At 43.4% G+C, this 25791-nt stretch overlaps 1 protein-coding gene across 4 annotated transcripts in view; it reads left to right on the top strand.

The window, feature by feature from the left end:
* Positions 1 to 25791, top strand: part of c21h15orf39 (chromosome 21 C15orf39 homolog) — a 76417-nt gene that overhangs the window by 12183 nt on the left and 38443 nt on the right. Inside the window, exon 1 of one of the 4 annotated variants that reach the window (XM_073025029.1) lies at positions 23364 to 23493. The exons of the other annotated variants lie outside the window; for them this stretch is intronic. The gene's annotated coding sequence lies outside the window, so the exon portion shown is untranslated. Of the gene's footprint in view, positions 1 to 23363; positions 23494 to 25791 lie in introns of those variants that run through there. 4 annotated transcript variants of the gene reach the window in all.

Genomic DNA, 25791 nt, shown 5'->3' with positions numbered 1-25791 from the left:
AATTCCCTGGTGGACACCAGACTTGTAGAGCCAGAACTTCAGCTGTTGGGCTTTGACCTGTGGACTTGTATTCAACCTTTAGGACTAGCTGACGATAGGACTCCACACAGAAGGACTAGGTTTTGCCATCTTGCATAACTAGGTGTCACCGGCCCTCATGTCCTCTGCTTGCATAGACCTCCAATCCTGGGACCCACCAAACTTAGGGGAATTTCTGACTGGGTAGGCCCCCAATCCTCATCCTCACTGTTCCTCATCCATGGCACCTGCCAGAGGTCTTTCATCAGACATCCATGATGTTAGCCTTCAAGTGCAATCCAAAATGCTAGACTCCAGATGTCCTTCGATCCCATGTCCACATCAAGCATGGAGCAAAAGCCTAGACTATGGATGTCCTTCGTCACACATCCACGTAATTGGCCTTCCAAAGCAGACCACAGAGAGGAAGTCTAGACTCCGGCCTGACCTCTAACGCCTCCTCATCGCTGCCCCCAAACCCTAACCTGGTGCCTAACTCACCACCCTAAAACCATCCCTATGAACTTAAAAAGCCACGACCTCGATGGACACCACTGCTCAGTGCTACTTTGACTGGAAGCTGCATGGACTGCTTGCATTCATTGTGCACAAGCAGAACAGCATAGGCACTGTCACCAAACTGTTCTAAATTTGAAAAAAGAAATACTACTTTTATATAGAAATTCATTAATTGGATACAGAAACTGACCAATTGGTAACCTTGTAGATGTACAACTTCCTTATTTGCATAATCAATCATCAATCACACTACAACAAGACAGGTATCAGTATCAATTAGAGTTTACATGTAAATACTTAAGAATTAGTAAAGTAACTTACTAATAGGAAGTGTTGCCCTCGAAGCCTTCATTGCACCTCTTTCTTATCTTGATATGCCAGATGACTCTGACCCATTCTGGGGAGCTATGTTCTTCATGGACCTTTCTTGCCTGGGTTAACTGCACGGTGACTGTAAACTATCCTTGCCTAGGTAGTTAATGCTTGCCTTGTCATAACATCCACATGTAAGTACAATTATATGTAAGTACTGTGGAAACCTCTTGGCTACTGTATGATTTCCAGCATCAGCAGATCTTCTCTTGATTATGATTACTCTGGTTGGTTTGACTGGTCTTGCATACTTCCACTGAAATTATCTTAAGTGGCCTTCAAGTTTATGTTGCATGAGAGATGGGCAAACCGAGCATGCCATGCACCATCGGGGTGCTGCCATGGACCAGGTCTGTTCTCATGGTCTGTTCCCATTAGACTATAAAAGTAAGGATGTGATGCTGAAGCTTTACAAGACATTGTTCAGACTGCATTTGAAATATTGGCCCCACTTCTAAGATAAACCACTTCGCAGTTATTTTGTAAATTAAACTATTCTTTGCTTTTCTGGTTAGATGCTAACTGCATTTCATTGGCTTTGTATCTGTACTCGGCACAGTGACAATAAAGTTGAATTTAATCTAATCTAATAAAATGTACTGCCATTGACGAGGGTCCAGAGAATCATTCTTGGAATGAAAGGGTTAATGTATGAGGAAAGTATGATAGCTCTGGGCCTGAATTTGGTGAAGTTTAGAAGAATGAGGAGGGATCTAAATGAAGCCTGCTGAATATTGAACTACCTAGATAGAGTGGACGTGGAGAGAATGTTTCCACTAGTGAGGGAGTCCATGAGCAGAGGGCGCAGTCTCAGAAAAGAGATAAGGAGGAATTTCTTTAGCCAGAGGGTGGGGAATCTATCAAATTCATTGTCACAGATGTCTGTGGAGGCCAGATTCTTGGATATATAGAAACAGAAGGTTGAAGGCTCCTGATCAGTAAGGATGTCAGAGGTTATAAGGAGAAGACAAGAGAATGGGGTTGAAAGGGAAAATACATCCATCAGCCTTGACGGAATAGCAAAGCAGACTCAAATGATCTAATTCTGCTCCTGTGTCTTATGGTCCTTTGGTGCCCAGCACAGTAATTGAGCATTGTGCCAAAGGAAAGGAGCCATGATCTTCATGTAAATTAAGCCCCGGGTCATCTGAATGAAGAAGACATTCCAGGTCGGGAGAAGAGATTGGGTTGGGTCGGGGGTGGGGGGGGGGGGTGGTTAGTGGTGGCAGTTGTGAAGGTTTAAAACAAGAATCTTAAATAATTAAGTGATAATCTACAAGGTATTGTTTTGAAGAAGGGAACACAAAAGAATACTTTCAATTGAATCAGCTAGCTGGGACTTTATTTGTGCTCATTTCCACTGCATGTAGCTGGATGATGTTGAAGTGTCTTCATATTTAAATAGTTTTTCCAACTCAAGTGACACATGTACCATTTCCAACCAAGCCTGTTCCAACCTCCCAGAGAGTACCAGCAGAGAGTCACTCAAGCTTTTATTTTCTCTTTGAATACTATACAGTACGGGACCGTGTCAACAAATCATTGTAAAACTAAAGTTACATAGAAGTGACAAACGATGAACCATTAAAAGGCGATAACTCTACAAATGTAATTGCTTTATAACCATGACATTATTGCCTTTTAAAATCTTTATTGCCCTTTTCCAATTGTTTTATTGCCTTGGTCCATTTCCCTGTTAAGCTTGTTCAGCTGTGACACACCAGAGTGCAGATGCTGAAATCTGAAGCAACACACAGATATACTGGGGGAAGTCAGTGGGTTGAGCAGCATCCATGGGAGGAAAGAAACTCAACGTATGGGTTGAAACCCTGCATCGGGTCTAAGAGTAGAGAGGTGAGATGGCCAGTACAGAGAGCAGAAGGGGAGGGGCAAAACAGGATTATGAGGCGATAGGGAACAATTGGACTTGTTCAATTGTTTGATACTACTTCCTTGCTCTAAAGGAATTTTCCACACACAGAGACAAATACCACATTCCACGTTGATGAGGAAGCTGTTTAACTCATCGCATGCTGGTTCCACAAGCTACCCAGCTCTCTGGAGATACTTTCGTCCTTCTCCTATCTTTACTCAAGATAAATTGATTCCTAAATTACAACAGAGTTCTGGTTTCTTTTGTCATGCATATTGCCTGCTCAACCCTTGTCGTGTTAACCCACTCTTAGATACAAAACACATCACACCACATTGGCTCAAAGTATTGGCTTCATACTTCAAGGCACACAGAGATGAAACTGTCACGGAGTATGCTGACAGGCGACTGAGCCCAGTTGCAGAAGAAGAATAAACTCCCATGCTGAGCCAGAAACAAGGAATTATTCATCAGAACTACAATTGAACTTTGATGGCTTGACTCAAACTACCTGCGTCTCAATGTCACCAAGACCAAGGAGATGGTGGTGGACTTTAGGAGATCTAGGCCTCATATGGAGCCAGTGATCATTAATGGAGAATGTGTGGAGCAGGTTAAGACCTACAAGTATCTGGGAGTACAGTTGGACGAGAAGCTAGACTGGACTGCCAACACAGATGCCTTGTGCAGGAAGGCACAGAGTCGACTGTACTTCCTTAGAAGGTTGGCGTCATTCAATGTCTGCAGTGAGATGCTGAAGATGTTCTATAGGTCAGTTGTTGAGAGCGCCCTCTTCTTTGTGGTGGCGTGTTGGGGAGGAAGCATTAAGAAGAAGGACGCCTCACGTCTTAATAAGCTGATAAGGAAGGCGGGCTCTGTCGTGGGTAAAGTACTGGAGAGTTTAACATCGGTAGCTGAGCGAAGGGCGCTGAGTAGGCTACGGTCAATTATGGAAAACCCTGAACATCCTCTACATAGCACCATCCAGAGACAGAGAAGCAGTTTCAGCGACAGGTTACTGTCGATGCAATGCTCCTCAGACAGGATGAAGAGGTCAATACTCCCCAATGCCATTAGGCTTTACAATTCAACTGCCAGGACTTAAGAACTTTTTTAAAGCTATTATTAATGCTTTTTGAGTTAGTGATTTAGATGCATATCATATTATTACTGAGTTAAGTATTGTATGTAATGAGTTTTTGCTACAACAAGTGTATGGGACATTGGAAAAAAATGTTGAATTTCCCCATGGGGATGAATAAAGTATCTATCTATCTATCTATCTATCTATCAAACAATACTGCGAGACGAATCATTCTCGAAACACGCACAGAAACCCAGTGATAAGTGCTAATTGGGAGTCCGCTTTAAATGATCACTGCAGGCTGAAAACCCGTGCCAGTCAAAATAAACTTTGCAAGATTAAACAAAAAGCACAAGGGCTTAATGGCTCTAGATAAGAGGACGATGAACGATGGCAAAGCCAGCAGGGCTCGTGACAGTACCTCCCTCCCTAAGGCCAACACCTAATGGCCCAGAGAGTCCCAGGGAACTTGAGACATGGTTGATAAATTCAAAAAAAACATGTTCTCAGGACAGGGCTGGAAAACTCGGGAACATTGCATCAAACTCGGGAACATAGTATCAAACCCAAAAATGTGGTGTAGTTCTTGGAAATCTAGATTAGTCCTCGGAAACCTGGAGGGCCATGGGAGACTCAAGAATCCTTGAGAATCTTGAACATAGGCTAGAGAAGCTTGGAACGTAGCCTCAGGAAACTCGGAACATGGCCTCGGGACAAGCATTGAGAATAGAAGGCAGCCTCACCTCCAGTCGATTGAACCTCTGCCGGGTCCTTCTGTCACGGTGTGCATTGACAAATGACTGAACCCAGATGCCGAGAAGCAACAAGCTCCCTTGTAGAGCCAGAAACAAGAGTTTATTTATCAGAACTCCAACCGAACTTCACTGAATTGAATTGAATTGACTTTATTACTTGCATCCTTCATATACATTAGGAATAAAATCTTTATGTTGCATCTCTGTCTAAATGTGCAATGTGCAATTTATAGTAATTCATAATAAATAGTATGTACAACAGGACAGTCAATATAGCATAGAAATACAGTTGTATCAGCATGAATTAATCAGTCTGATTGCCTGGTGGAAGAAGCTGTCCTGGAACCTGTTGGTCCTGGCTTTTATGCTGTGGTACCACTTCCTGGATAGCAGCAGCTGGAACAGTTTGTGGTTGGGGTGACTAAGGTCTTTCGGGCCCTTTTTACACACCTGTCTCTGTAAATGTCCTGAATAGTGGGAAGTTTACATCTACAAATGTGCTGGGCTGTCCGTACCACTCTCTGCAGAGCCCTACAGCTGAAGAAAGTACAGTTCCCATACCAGGCTGTGATGCAGCCAGTCAGGATTCTCTCAATTGTGCCCCTATAGAAAGGTCTTAGGATTGGGGGCCCATACCAAACTTCTTCAACCATCTGAGGTGAAAGAGGTGCCGTTTCTGCCTTTTTCACCACACAGCCGGCATATACAGATCTGGTGAGATCCTCGGAGATGTCTGTGCCAAGGAACTGAAAGCTTTTCACCCTCTCAACCCCAGATCCATTGATGTCAATAGGGACTGGCCTGTCTCCATTCCTCCTGTAATCCACAACCAGCTCCTTTGTTATTGTGACATTGAGGGAGAGGTTGTTTTCTTGACACCACTGTGTCAGAGTGATGACTTCTTCTCTGTAGGCTGCCTAATTATTATTTGAGATTAGGCCAATCAGTGTAGTGCCATCAGCAAATTTAATGAGTAGATTGGAGCTGTGGTGAAGACACAGTCATGGGTATACAGAGAGTAAAGGAGGGGGCTTAATACACAGCCCTGAGGGGCACCTGTGTTGAGGGTTAGAGGGGCAGAGTTGAGGGAGCCCTCTCTTACCACCTGCTAGCGATCTGACAGGAAGTCCAGAATCCAGCTGCACAAGACAGGGTGAAGGCCAAGGTCTCTAAGCTTCTTGTCGAGCCTAGAGGGAATTCTGGTGTTGAATGCTGAGCTGTAGTCCAAGAACAGCATTCTCACATAAGGATCCCACTTCTCCAGATGTGCAAGGATGGTGTGTAGAGCTGTGGCTATTGCATCATCTATCGATCGGCTGTGTCGGTAGGCGAATTGTAGGGGATCCAGTTTGGGTGGTAGCATGCTGCAGATGTAGTCCTTGACCAGCCTCTCAAAGTATTTGTTTATTATTGAAGTGAGTGCTTATTTTTAACTGAGTAACACCACAAGACGAATCATTCTCAAAACATATACAAGGACCCCACAATAAGCTCTAATTGGGAGTCCACTTTAAATAAATATAATAGGCTGAATACCTGTACCAGTCAAAATAAACTTGGCAAGATTAAACAAAAAGCACAAGGTCTTAACAACTCAATATAAGACAACAGTTAACAAATACAGGTGGACAGGCCCACAGGGCTCATGACATGAAGCCATACATGGGAGTGAAAGGATGTAGCAGGGGACAAAATGTCGAGTATCCTGTCGGGCTTAGGGAGGACATCCTGAGATGCAGGAAACCATGAACAAAGAAGCACAAAAGAGGAACGTCATATAACCAGTCATTCCGTCTCAGCATGAGGAGGCTGAGTTGAGCTGACCGTCTTGTGGACTAAACCACTGTGAATTACTCCCCTCTGAACTATCCAGAGAACAGGTCAAATAAATAGGAATGGTTTGAGAACTGTCATTCTGCAGAAGGAGCAGTCAGATTGCATTGTCCAAGCACCCTAATGATTAAAGAACTCTATAGACTGATAACAATACAAATGCACCTAGTTTATCATGCCGTGGAATATCCGAGCCATGATTCATATGATTTTAGTGTAACAAGTGATAAATTAAGACAATGAAAACAGTGGAATTATTGAAAACTATCTACGTGGACGTACTAGGGTAACTTGGGCATTAATAAGGCTAAGTTGTACTAAAGTTTAGTTTGAGAGTCTCTTTGTATTTATTGAGATACAGTGCAGATTAGGCCCTACGAGCTGTGCTGCCCTGATTTAATCCTAGTCTAATCACAGGACAATTTACAATGGCCAACTAACCTACCAAGTAGTATGCCTCTGGACTGTGGGAGGAAGCTGGAGCACCCAGAGGAAATCCACACGGTCACAGGGAGAATGTACAAACTCATTACATGCAGCGGTGGGAGTTGATCCCGGGTGGCTGGTTCAATAAAGTGTTGTGCTAACCACCACACTTGCATATACTAGAGACACCAGGACAAAGAAGTAACCGAGTTGTTTAAGGGTGTAGTCTCACATCGTGAGTAGCTGAACTTTTGAGAATTTGATTCATGTTCTCCATCCGCCCACCTTCCGGGGGTTTTGACCTGAAATTACAGCAGGGTTTTCAGATATTCAGTTAACCACTTCAATACTTTCCTTTCCATCTACAATGATAAACACCGTGCAAAGTTTTCTGCTTGAGTACCCAAGCAGTTGGCACTCTGCTGGACACGTTACCCAATAACAATCTACTAGAGGAGCTCAGTGGATCAAGCAGCTCCTGTAGAGGCAAAAGGACATTTGATGTTTCAGGTTGTGATGCAGGGTCTCAAGCCAAAGAAATCGACTATTTCTTTGCCTCCACAGAAAGTGGATTGACCCAGAGTTATTACAGCAGATTGTTCCCCATTCCAGATTCCAGCATCTACAGTGTCTGGTGTCTCTCAATTCTGGAAGTTAAGAGCCAACTTTATACCAGACAGAAGTGCAGAATTACCTCTTTCAAGTACCGTAGATTCCGGATTTTAAGCCGCTACTTTTTTCCCACATTTTGAACAGCTTTGAACTTTGCGGCCAATAATCCGATGCGGCTAATGCAAGGTTTTTTTCATGCCGCCTCGTAAACATTTTGCCTCGTAACAGTAGACCAATAAAATTGATGAGTAGTTCACAGAGGTCCAATGAAATTGTACGATAAATCAAGCGCACTTTCACAATTAAATTATTGTAAATCAGTCATTTGTACTCACCCTCATCAACATGGAAAACACTCGAAGCATTGTGCTACCTACCCTCTTAGTTTAAACTATATTTGTTTTCTGTACTACATCGCGGGATGCTATGACGACACACCCGGTTTCGCGGCGTCTTGTGGGAAAATGCCGTTTGCGATGAAACGGAAAGGAGGGGGTCGAGCGGCGGAGCGGCTTTGGATCTGAGCGAAATCTGCTTTTAAATGCCGTTTGCGATGAAACGGGACGGAGGGGGGAGCGGATTCCGCGAGCGGCTTTGGATCCGAGCGAAATCTGCTTTTAAATGCCGTTTGCGATGAAACGGAAAGGAGGGGGGGAGCGGCATTACGCGAGCGGCTTTGGATCCGAGCGAACTCTGCTTTTAAATGCCGTTTGCGATGAAACGGAAAGGAGGGGGGGAGCGGCATTACGCGAGCGGCTTTGGATCCGAGCGAACTCTGCTTTTAAGTTAAAGGTATCAATAACTTTTCCTGGTAGGCTGCAGTATATATATTTTTTACCAGTCGTTAGGAGATATTGGAATGTTGTTCAGTAAAGAAGTATACGCAACGTATATTTAAAAGTAGCCGCGTACGGGCACGGTTCGAAAAAAAGCATTTGCAATATGTATTTGTTTTTGTTACCATATGGATTTAATTAAAAGTTAAAAAAATCCTCACGTGTAATATCTTTCTGTGTAAATATTACAACGTGGGACACCTGCGGCCGAAAATCCGGTGCGGCCTAAAATCCGGTGCGGCCTTTACATTTAAAAAAATGATTTTATTTCTAAAATTAGTGCCAGCGGCTAAAAATCAGGTGCGCTCTGTAGTCCGGAATCTACGGTAGTTGTAAAATATTGCATGGTTTTATTCTGATGGTAGAGAGAGCCAATGAATTCTTTTGATTTGTACGCACTTCTATAACACACAAAACAAGGGCCAATTTTTCTCTGCAAACTCCAGCACTGCTGGTGTTCTCTCTATGTCACTGAGAGGTAGCTAACTGGCCCAGACATTGAAATAACGCCCCTGCTTTTGAAAGCAGTGCCAGGGAGTAGAACTAATTTATTTTTTTGCCCAACGAGTTGGCATGGTCATGATGTTAGAATGCAGAAAAATAAAAGCATTATATATCTCATAATCAGTTGACAAACAAAATCAGATTCCAGATAGAAAGTGCCAGAGATGCACAAGAGGCCAGGCAGCATCTGTGGAGAAAGGAGCCACATTTTAATGTCAGCCTGAAATGTGCGTCTGCAGTTTTTGCTCATGAGGCTACCCTGCCCTGCATCCCAATATTCTCAACTATTTACAGCATTGATTTAAGAGCATCTGTCTTTATCTTATTGTGTTGGGTGACCCCAATCAACAGTTTGAACGTGGTGACCCAAACAGATCTGCTGCCAGGGTTAAGGAGGAAGGTGGAGATGAGTTGACAAGGTGGTCTTTGGAGTAGAGAGAGTGTGATTCTATTAAACATGTTAGGAACAACTTAACAACAGATGAATCAAACTAAACCTTGAATTTTCACCTCTTCACTTCCCAGCATCCAGCAACACAAAGCGGTGTAGCAGCAACTCACGCCCATGCACTGCAGTCACTGTGCTTTCCTCTACAGTGCAGAAACCAAGGACAGGCTGACCAATTACATGGAAGAAACCAGCATTCAGTCCACAGGGGCAATCCTCAATTCCCCATTGCCTACCCATTCAACTCCTCAACTCACTCCAACTCTGTCCGAGCAGTCTGTGGCCTACTACACTGTCATTGTAAGGCCCAATGCAAACTTGATGAACGGTAACTTATCTTTCTGTTTGAGCACAATGCAGCCTTCTGGACTCAATATTCAATCCTATAAATTCAGATGAGGCAACACTTCACCTGCAGAACTGTTGGGGTCAGTTACTGTATCCAGCTCTCCCAGCGTGGCCTCCTCTACATTCATGAGACCTGGCATCGATTGGAGGGCTGCTTCATTGAGCATCTTTGCTCCATCCACCACCCCAGGTCGGATTTCCCACTGGCCACCCATCTTAATTCCACTTTCCATTCCCACATTAACATTTTGGTTCACGGCCTCCTCTATTGACACAATGTGGCCACTCTCAGCTTGGAGGAGCAGCACCTCATACTCGTCTGGGTAGTCTCCACCCTGATGGCATGAACAATGACTTCTCTAACTTCAAGTAATTTCTCCCCTCTCCTTCTCCCTTTTTCATAACCACAGTCTCCCCTCTTACCATTTCCCTTATCCTCCCCTGCCTATCACCGCCCTCCGTGCCCCACTTCCTGCTTTTTCTCCCATGATCCATTCTGCTCTGCTTTAAGATTCTTCTGTGCTTCAGCTCTTTACCTCTTTCACTTACCACCTCCCCACCCCCACACACTCACCTTCCCCCACACCGGCTTCCCCTATATCACCTTGTTCTCCTTCCCCCATCCCCCTCCACCATATTCTGTCTTCTTACCCCCTTTCTTCCCACTCTTCCTGCATGATCTTGGCCCGAAACATTGACTGTATATTCCCCTCTATAGATGCTGCCTGACCTGCTGAGTTCCTCCAGCATTTTGTGTGTAACTTCAGGTAACTTGATTTCTCAGTATGTAGCAGTTGTCCATCTCTGATATTGGCTCAGCTTGTTCTGTTTCTCACATTTGAGATTGAACTGCGTAGCTTGGCTTACAGCCCAAAGCGACAACTCTTTATTCCCCTCCATAGATGCTGTCTGACCTTCTGAGATACTCCAGCATTTTGTGTGTTGTTATACATTTCACAACTCCCAAATTCTTTTATTGATGTCCTTTTGTCTATGTTCCTGCCTGCTGACAGCTTCTATTCACACATAGGCCAGATCAGCGTGTTACAGCATGGTTACCCATTTTCACCCTATCATAGACACTACTTTCCCACACCCCACCCTTCCTGCAATTCTAAAAAAGGATCTTTGACATAAAGTATTAGATCTGTTTCCCTACAATACACACACAATGCTGGAGAAATTCTGAAGACCAGGCAACATCTATGGAAGGGAATGTCTCAGGCCAAGACCCTTCATCAAGACTGGAAGGGAATGGGGAAGGTGGGGATGGGAGGGCAAAGAGTACAAGCTGGCAGGTGATAGGTGAGAGCAGGTGAATGGGAAGGGGGGTGGGTGGAAGAGATAACAGGTTGGAGAAGATTGATTCTAATGGGAGAGGATCATGGAGCATGGACAAAAGGGGAATCAGAATCATCTATGTGCTATCCTATCAAATCCCTTCTTCAACACATTACCTCTTCTACCTATCTCTTCCCAGCTTCTGACATCATCCTGCCTCCCCCACCCACCCACCTTCCCCTTCAGCTGCCATCTTGTACTGAGGTTTGTTTCCTTGCAAGCGGACAAAGACTGACAAACAGCCAACGTACAAAAGAAGACAAACTGGGAAAATAAAAATAATGCTGAGAGCATGAGCTCTGGAGATTCTGGAAATCCAGAGTGTTCTCAGTAGATCGGGAGCTGGATGGTTGCAGGTTGATGATAACTGTTCCTGACCTTGGTGGGCGGGATCAATTGTAGTAATGAGAAGAGGACATGGCCTGGATGGTGGGGGTCTTTGATGATAGATGCTACTTTCTAGTGGTGGTGCTCCTTGTAAATAAAAGTCAATGCTGGGGAGGCTTTTGCCTGTGATGGACTCTGCTGTATCCACCAGTTTCTGTAGCCCTTTTTACAGTGTCTTTCAGTGTGACTATAACCAACTTTTATAACTGCTTTTCATAATCCAGTTCTAATAATAACCCTCATTCTAATAATTGCTTTCAGTAGCTCTAAAATAATTTCTATGCAGCAACCTGCACAATGCATATCGGTGCAAATATAGATGTGTCAATTATTTAACAATAATTTTGGTTTATTTGGTTTCCGCGTGGTAGGTATTGACTGGGTCTCTCTCCAAGCTGCAGTGACTTCTACCTTTTCTCTTGGATACATGGGAATTCATCCTTCTTGCCTCTGGGAAACTGCATTCACAGCTCATAGGTACCTTCAGGATTTCTCAATGCGAATGAAGTGCAATGCTTGTTAGACTGCAGGAAATGAGCCAGCCAATTTGGAAGCAATGTCCCACAAAAGGCAGTATGACAATTACTGGATAATTGTTGATTCTGGGATAAGGTCTGGCCAGGACATGCTTTGAAATAGGTATGGCAGGACATTTCTCATCCACCTGAGCATGTACATATTTATCACATGTACTGTACATCAGCACATACAGTGAAATGTGCCACTTGCATTAACAACCAACACATCTAATAGGGCAAAGATTCTGAACAACACACAAAAGGCTGGAAGAACTCAGCAAGTCAGGCAACATCTGTGAAAAGGAATAAAGAGTCAATGTTTCAGGCTTCAGGACTATCTAAGGGGCCTTGGATTGTCCAGATTATGGCATCTTTTACAGTGCTGGGTATCAGTGTAGATTTCTGTTTGGATATTTGGAGTAAAGATCCTTAAAGCCATAGCTGGGCTTTGATTTGCTTCCACATTACACACACATCTGCTGTTCTACTTCAGCAGTTCACTAGAATATTTTGTAAAATTTTATATAACATTTTAAGGTTTCATTCTTAGAAATGTTGCTGGTTTAAAACCTTGAACCCAAGGAATGGCCTACCGGTAAATCAAAATTTCATTCAGGAAAACATTGTTAAAAATGTTTTCTAATACTGATGGATTAACAACAGTTCGCTGGGAAACAGACATTGACTTGTGTATTGGAGGCTCAAGAGATTATGCTGATGCTGGAAATCTTAAGCAACACACACAAATGTTCAGCAAGTCAGGCAGCATCTATAGAGGGAAATAAACTGTCAACATTGCAGGGTCTCAACCTGTTCATTTCCTTCCATAGGTGCTGTCTGACTCCCTAAGATCCTTCAGCATTTTATCTGTGTTGACTTCCATAACATATTGGCAAAATTAAAAGGCTTGACATTGAAGAAACAATATATCTATTTTTCAGAAATTTATGCTATTATAACTGACATATGTATGAATTGTGTTGTTTTATGATGGCAGTACAATGCAAGACATAACAAATTAGTTACAGTATAAACAAATAAATAATACAAAGAAGTATAATGAGGTAGTGTAAGAAATAAGGAGGTAGTGGTTTGGGGTTCATGCACCATCCAAAAATCTGATGGCAGGGGAAAGAAGCTTTTCATGCAATGTTGAGTGTGGGTCTTCAGACCCCTGTACCACCTCCTTGTTGCTAATAATGAGAAGAGAGCATGTTCCAGGTGATGAGGACCATTAGTGATAGATGCCACCTTCTTGAGTGAGATCTTGCAGTAGTGTATCTTGGAAGTGTTCCTAATGGTAGTTTAATACAACCGAATACATTTCAGTATTGATTGAACCCTTAGAGTCACGGGCAAGTGCTGAGCAGAATTTAGATTTTGATTTGTTGACAGTATGTCCTGTATCCCCATCATCATGTTCCGGGCAATGATGATTTATGATATTTCATATTTTTCTTGCATTGCTGAATGCAGCCTTTTGGTGAATCAAATCTGTACTCTTGTCAGAGCAATCCAAATCATCCCAGTCTCCAGTCAATTTCCAACAATCTGTTCTCTCTCATAATTCATCAACATCTCTATGGCCTGCTGATAGCAGAGGTGATTTAGAATATCCAGTTAACAATGTCTTGGGATGTGGGAGGAAACTGGAGCAGTAGGAAAAACCCCACTCAGTCAAACAGACAGCAGTGAAGGCTTGGCTTGGACCCAAGTAACTGGGGCTTGGACGCAGTGGCCACTTTGGGTTCAATCCCAGGTGCGTTTGTTCATCCTGTACATCTTTTTTATGATCATAAGGCAGTGCTGGATACTAAGAACATCATGCACTGCATGACTATCCCATCAACAAATTGCTCAATAACAATGGAGCAGGACTTATTGTGTACCATTTTGGTGTTGTCATCTGGACATGTTGCATACTGTTGTGACGAGACGGTGCAGAGTCCAATTGTCTTGGACATTTTTATTGTGATCGCAAGACCCTGTTGGACATTGGGAACATATAATAGTTCAAACACGAGGAAATCTGCAGATGCTGGAAATTCAAGCAACACACACAAAGTACTGCTGGAAAGCAGCAGGCCAGGCAGCATCTATAGGAAGAAGTGCAGTCAACGTTTCGGGCCGAGACCCTTCGTCAGGATAGAATAGTACAAGTCCCTTTCACTGGTTCATTGGTGAGTCTAATGACAGGGGAGCTGCTTTGCCCCGATTGCCGCCAGAATTAGGTAGGTACTTGCCATGGGGTCTCCGGTTGCAGTCATCCAGGGGTGGAGAAGCCAGAGGCAGTATGTGGGAGAGAAGCAGCCTCTGTGGGTGCTCTGGTATCCCTGCTGGGTTGGGAGCAACCACCACCTTCCCCCACCCCCCCAATCACCCAGTGTTCGCTCGGTGAAAGATCAAGTTGGACCAGGAGAACTCATCATCAATTCACAGTCCTGCCACTCAGGGACGTGGACTATACTGTTTATTTTCTTTGTGACTGGTTGCTTTTCTGAAATCATAACTGTATGTGCTCTTTGTGCTTCGTGCTTTGTGCTGTGTGCTGTTGGTAAGGTGTTTTGCACCTTGGCCCAGAGGAATGCTGTTTTATTTGGCTATATTCATGTATGGCTCAATTTAAACTTGAACTTATTTCTACCCCAACATAATAGAAATCTGACTTCATTAGTTTATGGTGAAAGTACATCAGCATAACTATGCAACAACTGTTAAATTATATCCTTTATTTAAGTTACAAAGGCAGGAAAAGTCAAGTCAAGTTGCTTTTTATCGTCATTTCAACCATAAACTGCTGGTACAGTACACAGTAAAAATGAAACAACGTTCCTCCAGGACCCTGGTGCTACATGAAACAACACAAAACTACACTCGACTCTGTGAGACAACTCAAGGCTACACTAGACTACGTAAAACAACACAAAAACTACACTAGAATACAGACCTACACAGGACTACATAAAGTGCACAAAACAGAGCAGGGCAGTACAATAATTAATTAATAAATAAATACTGAATAAACAAGACAATAGGCACAAGTAGAGGACAAATTGATATAATAAATTATGTAGATGTCAGTCTAGACTCTGGGTATTGAGGAGTCTGATGGCTTGGGGGAAGAAACTGTTGCACAGTCTGGTCATGAGAGCCCGAATGCTTTGGTACCTTTTGCTAGATGGCAGGAGGGAGAAGAGTTTGGATGAGGGGTGCATGGGGTCCTTCACAATGCTGTTAGCTTTGCAGGTGCAGCATGTGGTGTAAATGTCTGTATGGTGGGAAGAGGGACCCAGATAATCTTCTCAGCTGACCTCACTATCCGCTGCAGAATCTTGCGATCTGAGTCGGTGCAATTCCCAAACCGGGCAGCGATGCAGCTGCTCATGATGCTCTCGATACATCCTCTGTAGAACATGGTGAGGATGGGAAGTGGGAGATGGACTGTCCTCAGCCTTTGCAGAAAGTAGAGACGCTACTGGGCTTTCTTGGCTATGGAGCTGGTGTTGAGGGACCAGGTGAGGTTCTCCACCAGGTGAACAGCAAGAAATTTGGTGCTTTTAACGATCTCAATGGAGGAGCCGTCAATGTTCAGCGGAGAGTGGTCACTCCGTGCTCCCCTGAAGTCAACAACCATCTCTTTCATTTTGTTCACAATCAGAGACAGGTTGTTGGCTCTGCACCAGTCCATTGGCAGCTGCACCTCCTCTCTGTATGCTGACTCATTGTTCTTGCTGATGAGACCCACCATAGTCATGTCATCGCCGAACTTGATGATGTGGTTCCAGCTGTGTATTGCTGCAGTCATGGGTCAGCAGAGTGAACAGCAGTGGACTGAGCACGCAACCCTGGGGAGCCCCCGTGCTCAGTGTGATGGTGTTGGAGATGCTGCTCCCGATGCGGACTGACTGAGGTCTCCCAGTCAGGAAGTCTAGGATCCAGTTGCAGAGGGAGGTGATCAGGAAGCTCCGTTAATTGAGCATGCTTATGATTTTGGTTGTGTTGGACTTGTAGATTTTCCAGATTACCAGATCTTATTGTGTTGATGCTCCAACAAACTTTTAATTCACATTTTTTGGTTATTGATAGGTAAACCATTTCAGAAAATAAACTAATATAGTCAAGTAAATCAGTCTTTTGAATATAACTCGATACTGTATAATCTCATTTAAGTGAGGGTACTAGCAGACGTGACTCAGACACATTTAAGACTCTAAAATGGGTACATCATTGAAATTATATCTGATATATGTGATCTCTGATGTAACCCAGTCTTTAAATCAGGAAGTGCCAAACTTGTAAATATCCAATTTCCCATGTCTGAACAGAAGAACAGATGGCATCACTGATTTTGATTAATTTTTAATATTTTTCTGATTATGTGAGTGGCTGCTAGTTAATCCTACTGGCTCTGTGCTTATGATTACATGTAACTTTGAATATAAAAGATAACAACAGCTCTTTTGGATAACTAACTGCGATCTGCCTATAGTTTGCTTCCCTTGTTTTCAGGCTTTTACAGTATGTCATTGCAACAGTTCAACTAGTTTATAGATGATTGTTTTGCCTTAAACTTACCTTTTTCTAAACATCCTCAAGACCCATCTGCTTTCCAATAGTGCATTGTTCTCAAAAGCTAATCTTGGATTTTGCAGGCTTCCTCGTGTTTATTGTAAACACAAAACACTCTGCAGATGCTGGGGTCAAAGCAACACGCACAACAAGCTGGAGGAACTCAGCAGGTCGGGCAGCATCTGTGGAAACAAACAGTCAATGTTTTGAGCCTAGACCCTTCGTCAGGACTGAAAAGGGAGGGGGCAGGGGCCCTATAAAGAAGATGGGGGGAGGGTGGGAAGAAGGCTGGTGGGTGTCAGGTGAAAAACCAATCAGAGGAAAGATCAAGGGGTGGGGGAGGGAAAGCAGGGAGGGGATAGGCAGGAAAGGTGAAGAAGGAATGTAAGGGGAAAGCACTATGGGCAGTAGAAGGAGGCAGAACCATGAGGGAGGTGATAGGCAGCTGGAGGAGGAGGCAGGTTGAAACTGGGATGGGGGGAGGGAGAGGGAGGGAATTACCAGAAGTTGGAGAATTCAATGTTCATGCCAAGGGGCTGGAGACTATCCAGATGGTATATGAGGTGTTGTTCCTCCAACCTGAGTTTGGCCTCATCATGGCAGTAGAGGAGGCCATGTATGGACATATCCGAATGGGAATGTGAAGCAGAGTTGAAGTGGGTGACAACCAGGAGATCCTGTCTGTTGTGGCAGACAGAGCGGAGGTGCTCAACAAAGCGGTCCCCCAATCTGAGACGGGTCTCACTGATGTAGAGGAGGCCACACCGGGAGCACCGGATGCAATGGATGACCCCAACAGACTCACAAGTGAAGTGTTGCCTCACCTGGAAGGACTGTTTGGGGCCCTGAATGGTGGTAAGAGAGGAGGTGTAGGGACAGGTGTAGCACTTACACTTGCAGGGATAAGTGCCAGGTGGGAGATCCGTGGGGAGGGATGTGTGGACCGGGGAGTTGCGGAGTTGTCCACCTTCTTTATAGGGCTCCTGCCCCTCCCTCTTCAGTCTTTACGAAGGGTCTCGGCCCAAAACATTGACCGTTCATTTCCACGGATGCTGCCTGACCTGCTGAGTTCCTCCAGCGTGTTGCTTCCTCATGTTTGTGATTTGCTGCTGCAAAGTCTCTTCAAAGGATACCTACCCTGAAGAAGTTTAAATCTCTTTAACGGGAGTTTGGTGTGACCCCCTCTCACTGCTCCCCGTCTATGATCTCTGCTGCCCTCTGACTCTTCAACCACGTACTCACTCAAAACCATTTCCACATCCATGTATCCTTCCTGGGAGCTTGTCTTCACTGCCATCTTGTTTCACATAGCTCATCAATTTCTCCTGCCGGTAAACAAAATATTCCCCTCCCCTCATCTTTTATTCCCAGCTTTCGCCTCTTACCTCTTTTCATCTGCCTATCATCTCCCCCTGGGCCTCCTCCTCCTTCCCTTTCACCTACGGTCCACTCACATCTCCTATCAGATTCATCCTCTCCAGACCTTTACCTTTCCTACCTACCTGGCTTCACCTATCAGCTTCTAGCTCCCCTCCTCCTCCCCCATCCTGTTATTCTGGCAACTTCCTCCTTCCTTTCCAGTGCTGAAGATGGATATCGGCCCGAAACATCAGCTGCTTATTCACATCCACAGATGCTGCCCTGCCTGACCTCAAGCATTTTGTATGTATTGCTTTGTATTTTCAGCGTCTGCAGACTGTCTCATGTTTAAGTATCAATATCTACTTGTTTGAAGCCTTTTCCACATCATTTTCTTCCTTATCCTGTGATAATTTGCCACAATAGAAAGTTTTGCATCCAAGATAACAGATATCTTGATGCCACTACACCACCATCCGGCTTTACGTTAGTGTGGCACTTCTAATTTTCATCTTTCAGTGGGTTAATATTTTGCCTTTCTGTAAGTCAAAGTCATCTGCACAAGTACACAATGCACAAGTGAAATGTAAAACTTTAGCAGCATCATAGGCGGATAAGCAACATTCACAAGAAAAACAGAAATAGAAAGTGTTAACAATTTTTACAAGAAAGAATGAATTTAGAACCAAAAAAAGCACCAAGTCCATTTTAGTGCAAAGTGATCAACATGGCTATACCGTTGTAAAACTGATGATGATCAGGGCTGTGCTGCTTCGAGAACTGAATAGTGAGATCCTTGTTAAAGTCTAATTGGAAGCAATATAATCACAATTCATGTTTAGTTTTCATTTCAGGTTATGACCATATTAACAATGTAATTATTTATTGATTGAGAGATACAGCAATGTAACAGGTCCTTCTGGACCAACAAGCCCACACCACACTATGTGACCAATTAACCAAATACATATTTGGAGTGTGGGAAGAAATCGGAGCACCCAGAAGAAACCCAGGCAGTCATGGGGAGAATGCACCAATTCCTTACAGACAGCCGTGGGAATTGAACCTGGGTCGCTGAATCAGGCAGCAACTTTGTTGTTTCTTTAAACAGTTTTACAAGGCTGAGTTGTTAGCTTGACTCTCAACCCAGCACAGACGGAAAGCGTGAGAGCAGCCGGCCGGATTCGAACCCCAGGACCACTCACCTCGAAGTCCGGTGCGGATGCCACTACACCACCAGTTTACATTATTGTGCCACTTCTAATTTTGGTTAGCATTAAGCAAATATCCAATGCAGGTAAACAAACTGAAAGATGATAATTCCTTCTGAAATTTATAAGACAAATGAAACGTCCATGCCAGGTATGAAATACTATGCCTGTGTCAATATATCAATGCATACAGTACATGAAACTTAATGATGATACTGTATGCTTTAAGATTAAGCATACCTAGTTGCATTAGAGAAAGGATTTGCATCATTTAGCATCATTCTCAGTCTGTACATCTCAAAGTTCTTTAAAGTGAATTGTCTTTTTAAATAGTAAACATTGCTGTTAATAAACAAACATGACAGCTAATTGTACACAGCAAACAGGAAAGGATCTCTATATTGGAGTGTAATTTCTAGATGTGTGGCCCATAATGGACAGACAGTGATCATCTCCAACAACAACTTGTCCTTGACATTCAAAGATATCACCTTCATCAAGTCTGACTTCAATGTGACAATGTGTTACATCTCTGCATATAATTTATGAGAGGAGAGCACGAGTCATAATGATGCCATCCTTGCATTCCTTACAAACACATGAAAAGCTGCAGATGCTGGAAATCCAAGCAACACTCAAAAAATGCTGGAGGAACTCAGTGGGCCAGGGAGTTCCTATGGAAAAGAGTAACCAGCCAACGATTTGGACTGAGACCCTTCATCAGTACTTGCATTCCTAGCCTAGCCAGCAGAGAGGTGGTGAAACCTATATACCAACTGCTAAAAGAGATTCACTAAGTGTTTTAATGTGCTCCACATTGTTTGTTTCCAATAGACTTTTGTCTACCCATTGTTTGGAGAAATGCTGCCTGGAATGACTTTCATGGGTTTTAATCTGCTAAATGTAAAAGTAAGTTTACTTTACAAATAAAAGGGCTTTTCATATTAGTATCTTAAAATGATGAACATGGATAGTACTTAGTAAGAAGCTGACTTTCCAAGACTTATCCTTCAAGCAGAAAGAAATTACTTTAATTAAAAGGCCCGAAACACTGACTGTACTCTTTTTCCATAGATGCTGCCTGACCTGCTGAGTTCCTCCAGCATTTTGTGTTTGTTGCTTGGATTTCCAGCATCTGCAGATTTTCTCTTCTGTGACTATAATTAATAACTCAGGTTAATGAATTGATTAATAAGGTTAAATGCTCCTAAGCTAGTAACATTGGTGTTGATTTGCATGCATGAATTGGAAACTATTATTTATCCTCAGTTTCATGCAAAATCATTGTTGAAAGCAACTTCATGATAAATCTAAATTAGACAAAGGAAGCCATTGGAATAAAGCTAGAGGAAAAGAATTTTAACAAAGATGAAGGTCTTACTCTAAGAAAGAACTGGAATTTGATTGTGAACAAGGTGGGAGAGTGGAAACCTGATTGGACAAGGACTAACTAACCAGGAGGGATGGATGATGGGGGTATAAATACAATCAGACTAAACATGCCCGATAAAGATGGCAGAGTTTGTCATCGAAACATCAGTTATAATCGATACCTGTACCCGACTAGAAGCTCGAGAAAAGTTTATTCATCACCGGGAAAGGACTAGATCCTTTTCCCTAAATTGGATATTTTGTTTAATTCCATTCAAACATCAATATTAGATTCCTAATGGTCAGTGAGGAGAGTTGATTTTGGTTCTTATGTAATTACATTCTCTATTTAAGGAACAATATACTATTGCTTCATTCTAGTCAAAGATGTTATTGACTCGGTGGCATTTTTGTTTAACTGACGTCATTCAGTCAAAGAAACACACAGTTTCCAGAAATATGTTAATATTTTGCATGGTGTTCCCAAGATTGATGATTGAAAAGCAAGTATGTTTTGAGGTTTACAATGCCTACATTTTGGCTGTGTTGTAATTGGCAAACAAGTTAGTTTACATTTAAAAAATACCCAACTCTAAACTGATAACCATTGACAACACAGTTCTTTGAACTATTTCATTGAGAAAGGTTTGAAGTGTTAGCTTCTGCATATATGGATAAACATCGGTTCAAGGTCTTGTAAATAATGAATCACAAATCAATGTATTCTGCTTCTTGTAATACCAATAACAAAACCAATGTTTGTTAGTTGCAAGTTAGTAACATCTGTACAGCCATAGGTATAAATTGTCTATTCCATAAGGTGTTGACCTTTTCAGGATTTCATATAATTCTATTAAAGAGTTGAAATGAGCTTTGAAAGCTTTGGTTTTTAACCACACATACAAAGTATAAAAGGCAGGCCCATCCCTCACATGATTGGCAGTATCTACTGGAGAGGCAACTCTTACCATCTAAAATCCCTACCATCTGAGTTATGCCTTCTTCTCACAGTTACCATCAGGCAGGAGATCCAGAAGCCTGAAGTCCCAAACCAGCAAGTTCAAGAATAGCTGCTTCCCTTCAAATTTTCCATTCTTGAACCAACCTGCACAAACTTAATCACTACCGCTGGTTAGCAACACAATGACCATTTTGCACCACAATGAACCTTGTGTTATTATTTTTGTCTCATTGTGATCATTCTTGTAAAGCATTCGCAAGAAAGAGGAAAGGTAGGTAGGGAACATGGACAAAAATCACATCCGATATGATCTTATTGCAGGGTGATTTGGCATAAGGTGGTACACATGGACACCTGCTGTTCTATCAGGTTTTCATGATTCTTTTTCCAATCATCAAGCTTTTTGATTAGCACAATCAAGCAGTTGATTTAGAGCCATGCTTCCCATCTGTTTACTTATTCTTTATAATTGACATGCATCTCTCCAATTTCCACTTTCTTTAAATGTCCAATGCCATGGTTACTTCTGTATTGATCTGGGACTGTCACAAGGATTTCCTTCTCTGAAAAGTTAGCACAATGGATATATTTTTTACTCGTGTTGTGAACTTTCTAACTAAATTATCTCAATATTAATAAAACCCCATGAACTCCTGAAATCTAGACCACTGCAATCATTATTCTTTCTACCTGACAGCAAGTCAGTTTGGAAATCACTGCTTTAGAGGAATGTTTAAAGGAGCATTAAATAGTCAGTATTTCTGAAGAAATTACATTTAGCCAACAACTTCTGCCATGCAGGTGTGGCACTCCATGCCTTCAGAAACTGGCAAATCTATTTCATTTTTATTCAATGTGTCTGTCAATAAATACAGCAGTTCCTTTAAGAACATAAACATTTTAACCAGAGTTTGATAGACTAATGGACAGATACTATATCACACGATTACAGATAGGTAATTGTTAATCCAAAAAGTCACGTTATCTTCAAGGACATCAGCACACTCTGAGAGCATAGTTTTCAAAGCTGCATAGTAAAGGACAAGGTCCATTGCAACTTGCATTGTGAAAGAGAAATCCACAAATTTTGCAAGATTACAGAAGTGGTTCTTACATACCTTTGCCAATAGCCCATTGAATCTTGTTTAGACATCTCCACAAAGCAAACAGTTAACAATTACATTTAGTTACATATTATTTAATTTCAATTATGTTAGTGATAGTTTTGGATTTTCTTAAATAACTATAGTGATTATGCTTCAAAGAGCATTTCATTATCTGTGAGGAGATAAAGGACAATCTGATGCCACTTGTAACATCAGTCATTGTGGTCTTCAGACTATGCCTTAAAGAACTCCCAAGCATGAGACCATCATCAGTTTTAGGCCAGCATAGCAGTTATTACAGCAACAGCATACCGAGTTTAGTTCCCACTGCTGTCTGTAAGGAGCTTGTACGTTCTCCCCATGACAGCGTGATTACCCTAGGTTATATCAATGATGATGTATCCCAAATCTATGTAGAATCTTAAATCCCTTCATTTAAGGATTCTACGTCTATTTCTTGTGATATCCTCGGGCAGACAGTTCCCTCCGGGAGTGGGTGGGTACGAAAGTTAGAAAACACCGAGCTGTCTCCCCGCAGGCGGAGCGGATAGATACCCTTGGCAGCGTTATCCCGCAGGAAGCTCCTCCCGGCCGCGAAGAAGATAGTGATTGTGTCAAGCGCACTGTCGACCTCGCAGTTAGCTCTGACAGGAACCACCGCTACCGCGCGGCTTTATTACCACAATCTCTACCTCCTGCAGCCGTGCTCACTACTTTCGACTGAGCGCCTCGCTGCGGGTCGGCTATTTATAGAGAAAGTGGAGCCACACCCCTCTGCCTTCCCCGCCCACCCCGCGCGTAGCCCCGCCCATTTCGCCGCTCCCTTTTCTCTCCTCGCGCCTGTTTTTCCTCCATTTACCCAGCCCTCCCGCCACGTAGTCGGCGCACGTGACCTCCGAGGAGGAGGAGGCGGTGGCAGCGTGGGTTCCCGCCCAGCCCTGTAACGCTGCCATTCACAAAAAAAAATAACGGAGCGCGACTGCATTTGCTGACCATCAGCGGTGTGTCCCTGGACTGGATGGAGTTGGGGAAAGTCACTGAGGTGAGTTCCTTCCTTAGGGGTAGGGTGGAAGCCCTTCCAGCATCCGTGTAGTATTGCTGAATCCCCAGCCGCAACTTTGCTCCAACTTTGCCGGAACTTTTGCATGTGAGCCTACTTCCTTCCATGGCTATAGATTAGGGGCGCTGCTCTCACCTTCGCATCGTCTGCGGTGTAGCCTCGTTTCACGGTGGTGGGGTGGGGTGGGGTGGGGAGGGGAGGGTTTGGTGAGAACTACTGGTGGAGGCTATGACCAACTGGATTGTCTGATATGGTGGATGGTGGCTGCCTGCACTGCTGTGGTGAAGATATGTACTCCTGGTGCCCCAAAAGTGTGTGTGATGATGGGTGGGGTGTTATGCTGCGATGGGGCAGGGTGGTCAGGGTCCTATTTTTGCGGTAGGTGGGTGAGGGGTGTGGTGGTTCATGGTGCCGGTGGGATGCGCTGCTGTGATGAGACTGGGGGGGGGGGGGGAGTGGAGAGGAATAGCGGGCTACAGGTGCACTAAGGAAGGAGGGGGTGTACTGGTGTAGGACTTGCTTTTCGAACTGATGCGGGGAGGTGGTATTGGGTGACTGCTTGTCATGCTGATACGTGCATTTCATGCTAGTTTTCAACGTCTGCCGTTCCCTTTAAAAAGTCCGTCTCCTATCCCACCACCTTGTATCTATTCTCTTTTCCCCAGTTGTTATAGGTGCCTGTCACTTTACAAGGACTCATAAAGGGGTTCCTTGTAGACAACACTGCAGATACGTGCACTGGAGTAGTAACTAATCTACTGCAGAAACCCAGCGAATCAGCATTTGGTTGGGGGGGGGGGGGTGGGCGGAAATTGGACAGCCGACATTTCGGTGTCTAGATTCTGCATCGGGTCCCTTTCTGTGTCTTCGACCTGATCCGTTCCTCGTTCCACAAAAGCTGCCTAACCTGAGTTTTTTTTTCCCCACATTTGTAATTTTAATCGTTTCATTCCCCCTTTCCCGCCTTGATTTTAAGTATTGTATCGTTTCTCCCTGGATTTCCTTTTTCCTGATAGTTTCTCTCTGAAGGTTTTCTTTAACTAAATAAGTTCAACTAATTGGTTCCGCAATTTCGAGTATGGTATTTGGTAGTTTTATATTGCCGCTCTGTACTAAAGTTAATAGTTACATTGAAATAAACAGAAATGCTATGCGTGCAAATGCAGAAAACGCAGGAAGTTCTCGGTTGTTTGAAAGGGTGTCTGTGGTAAGTGAAACGGTCCACTGAGTGTACTGTATGTTCCAAGCCCTGGGATTTGCTCCCGTAAATCACCTTTCTACTGAGCCGACTTGGTTGCTCTTCGCGACCTCAGCTTAAACAGGAACACACCCCTCGGAGACACGTCAGTGGCAGGAGCAAGATATCAGCACAACACACGGAATGCCTTCAAATTTGGTCTCGGTTAATGGAAGTGCATTAACGTCTGATAGAACGCATTCATTGGGAAGTTCCCCTCCCCACTCCTTCTGAAGATGCATAATAAAATAATATTTCTTCGCGAGTTGCTTAAAAATCTCAATCCCCTACCCCCCACCCCTCCCCCCCCCCCCCTTTTCTGGGCATCACCGCCAGGTTTGAGAGTTTTTCATCTGGTCACTTGTCCCTCTCTACATTTCCAGACTAATAACCCAGACAGACACCCAGTGCTCGTTTATCGCCGTTTCAGCTTTACGTAATCTTTAGAGGTTAGGGTGGGAGGTTGCAGGCCTATGTGGCAACACACGGCCAATTTTAGGTTTTCGAGAAAAAAAAAGGCGTTTTAATACCGCAGAAAAGGAAGTTAACTTGCAACTGACATTGTGCAGATATCATTACTGTTGAGATATGACTTGTTACAGGTCAGTGCTGCTGGCCATTTTAAAGTTTTTAGTTTTAAAGAGGAGATAGTTAACTCTTAAGAATAATTCCCGTCTTTTCCACTGGCTCTGGAGGCATTTCGCCAGACCATGTTTTCCAGATAAAGAATTTTCCTGCATACAGTGTTTTATTGTGTTATCAGGATGGCCCTGAGCAGGTTACATCTGTAAGTATTCTTTGAAGTGAAGTCATTGTCTGGCTGATTGTTATGCGATGAACATGTGTGGACACCCTGCTACCCTGCAAATGAGATGAATCATAACATTGAGCAGGTCAGGAAGCATCTGTTGGTGAGAGTTGATGTCAGGTCAGCAACTGTTTCATCGTAACTAGAAACTGTTAGGATATGTTTTAAGTAAAACCCAGATGCAGTAGCTAGAGAGGCAAGGGCATTTGAGGAATATTATCCATGTAAATGAAGA

Source organism: Hemitrygon akajei, chromosome 21 (assembly GCF_048418815.1).
Source record: "Hemitrygon akajei chromosome 21, sHemAka1.3, whole genome shotgun sequence".
NCBI classification, from domain to species: Eukaryota; Metazoa; Chordata; class Chondrichthyes; order Myliobatiformes; family Dasyatidae; genus Hemitrygon; species Hemitrygon akajei.
Note: the sequence above shows the minus strand (reverse complement) of the source record. Positions and strands in the feature narration are given on the sequence as shown.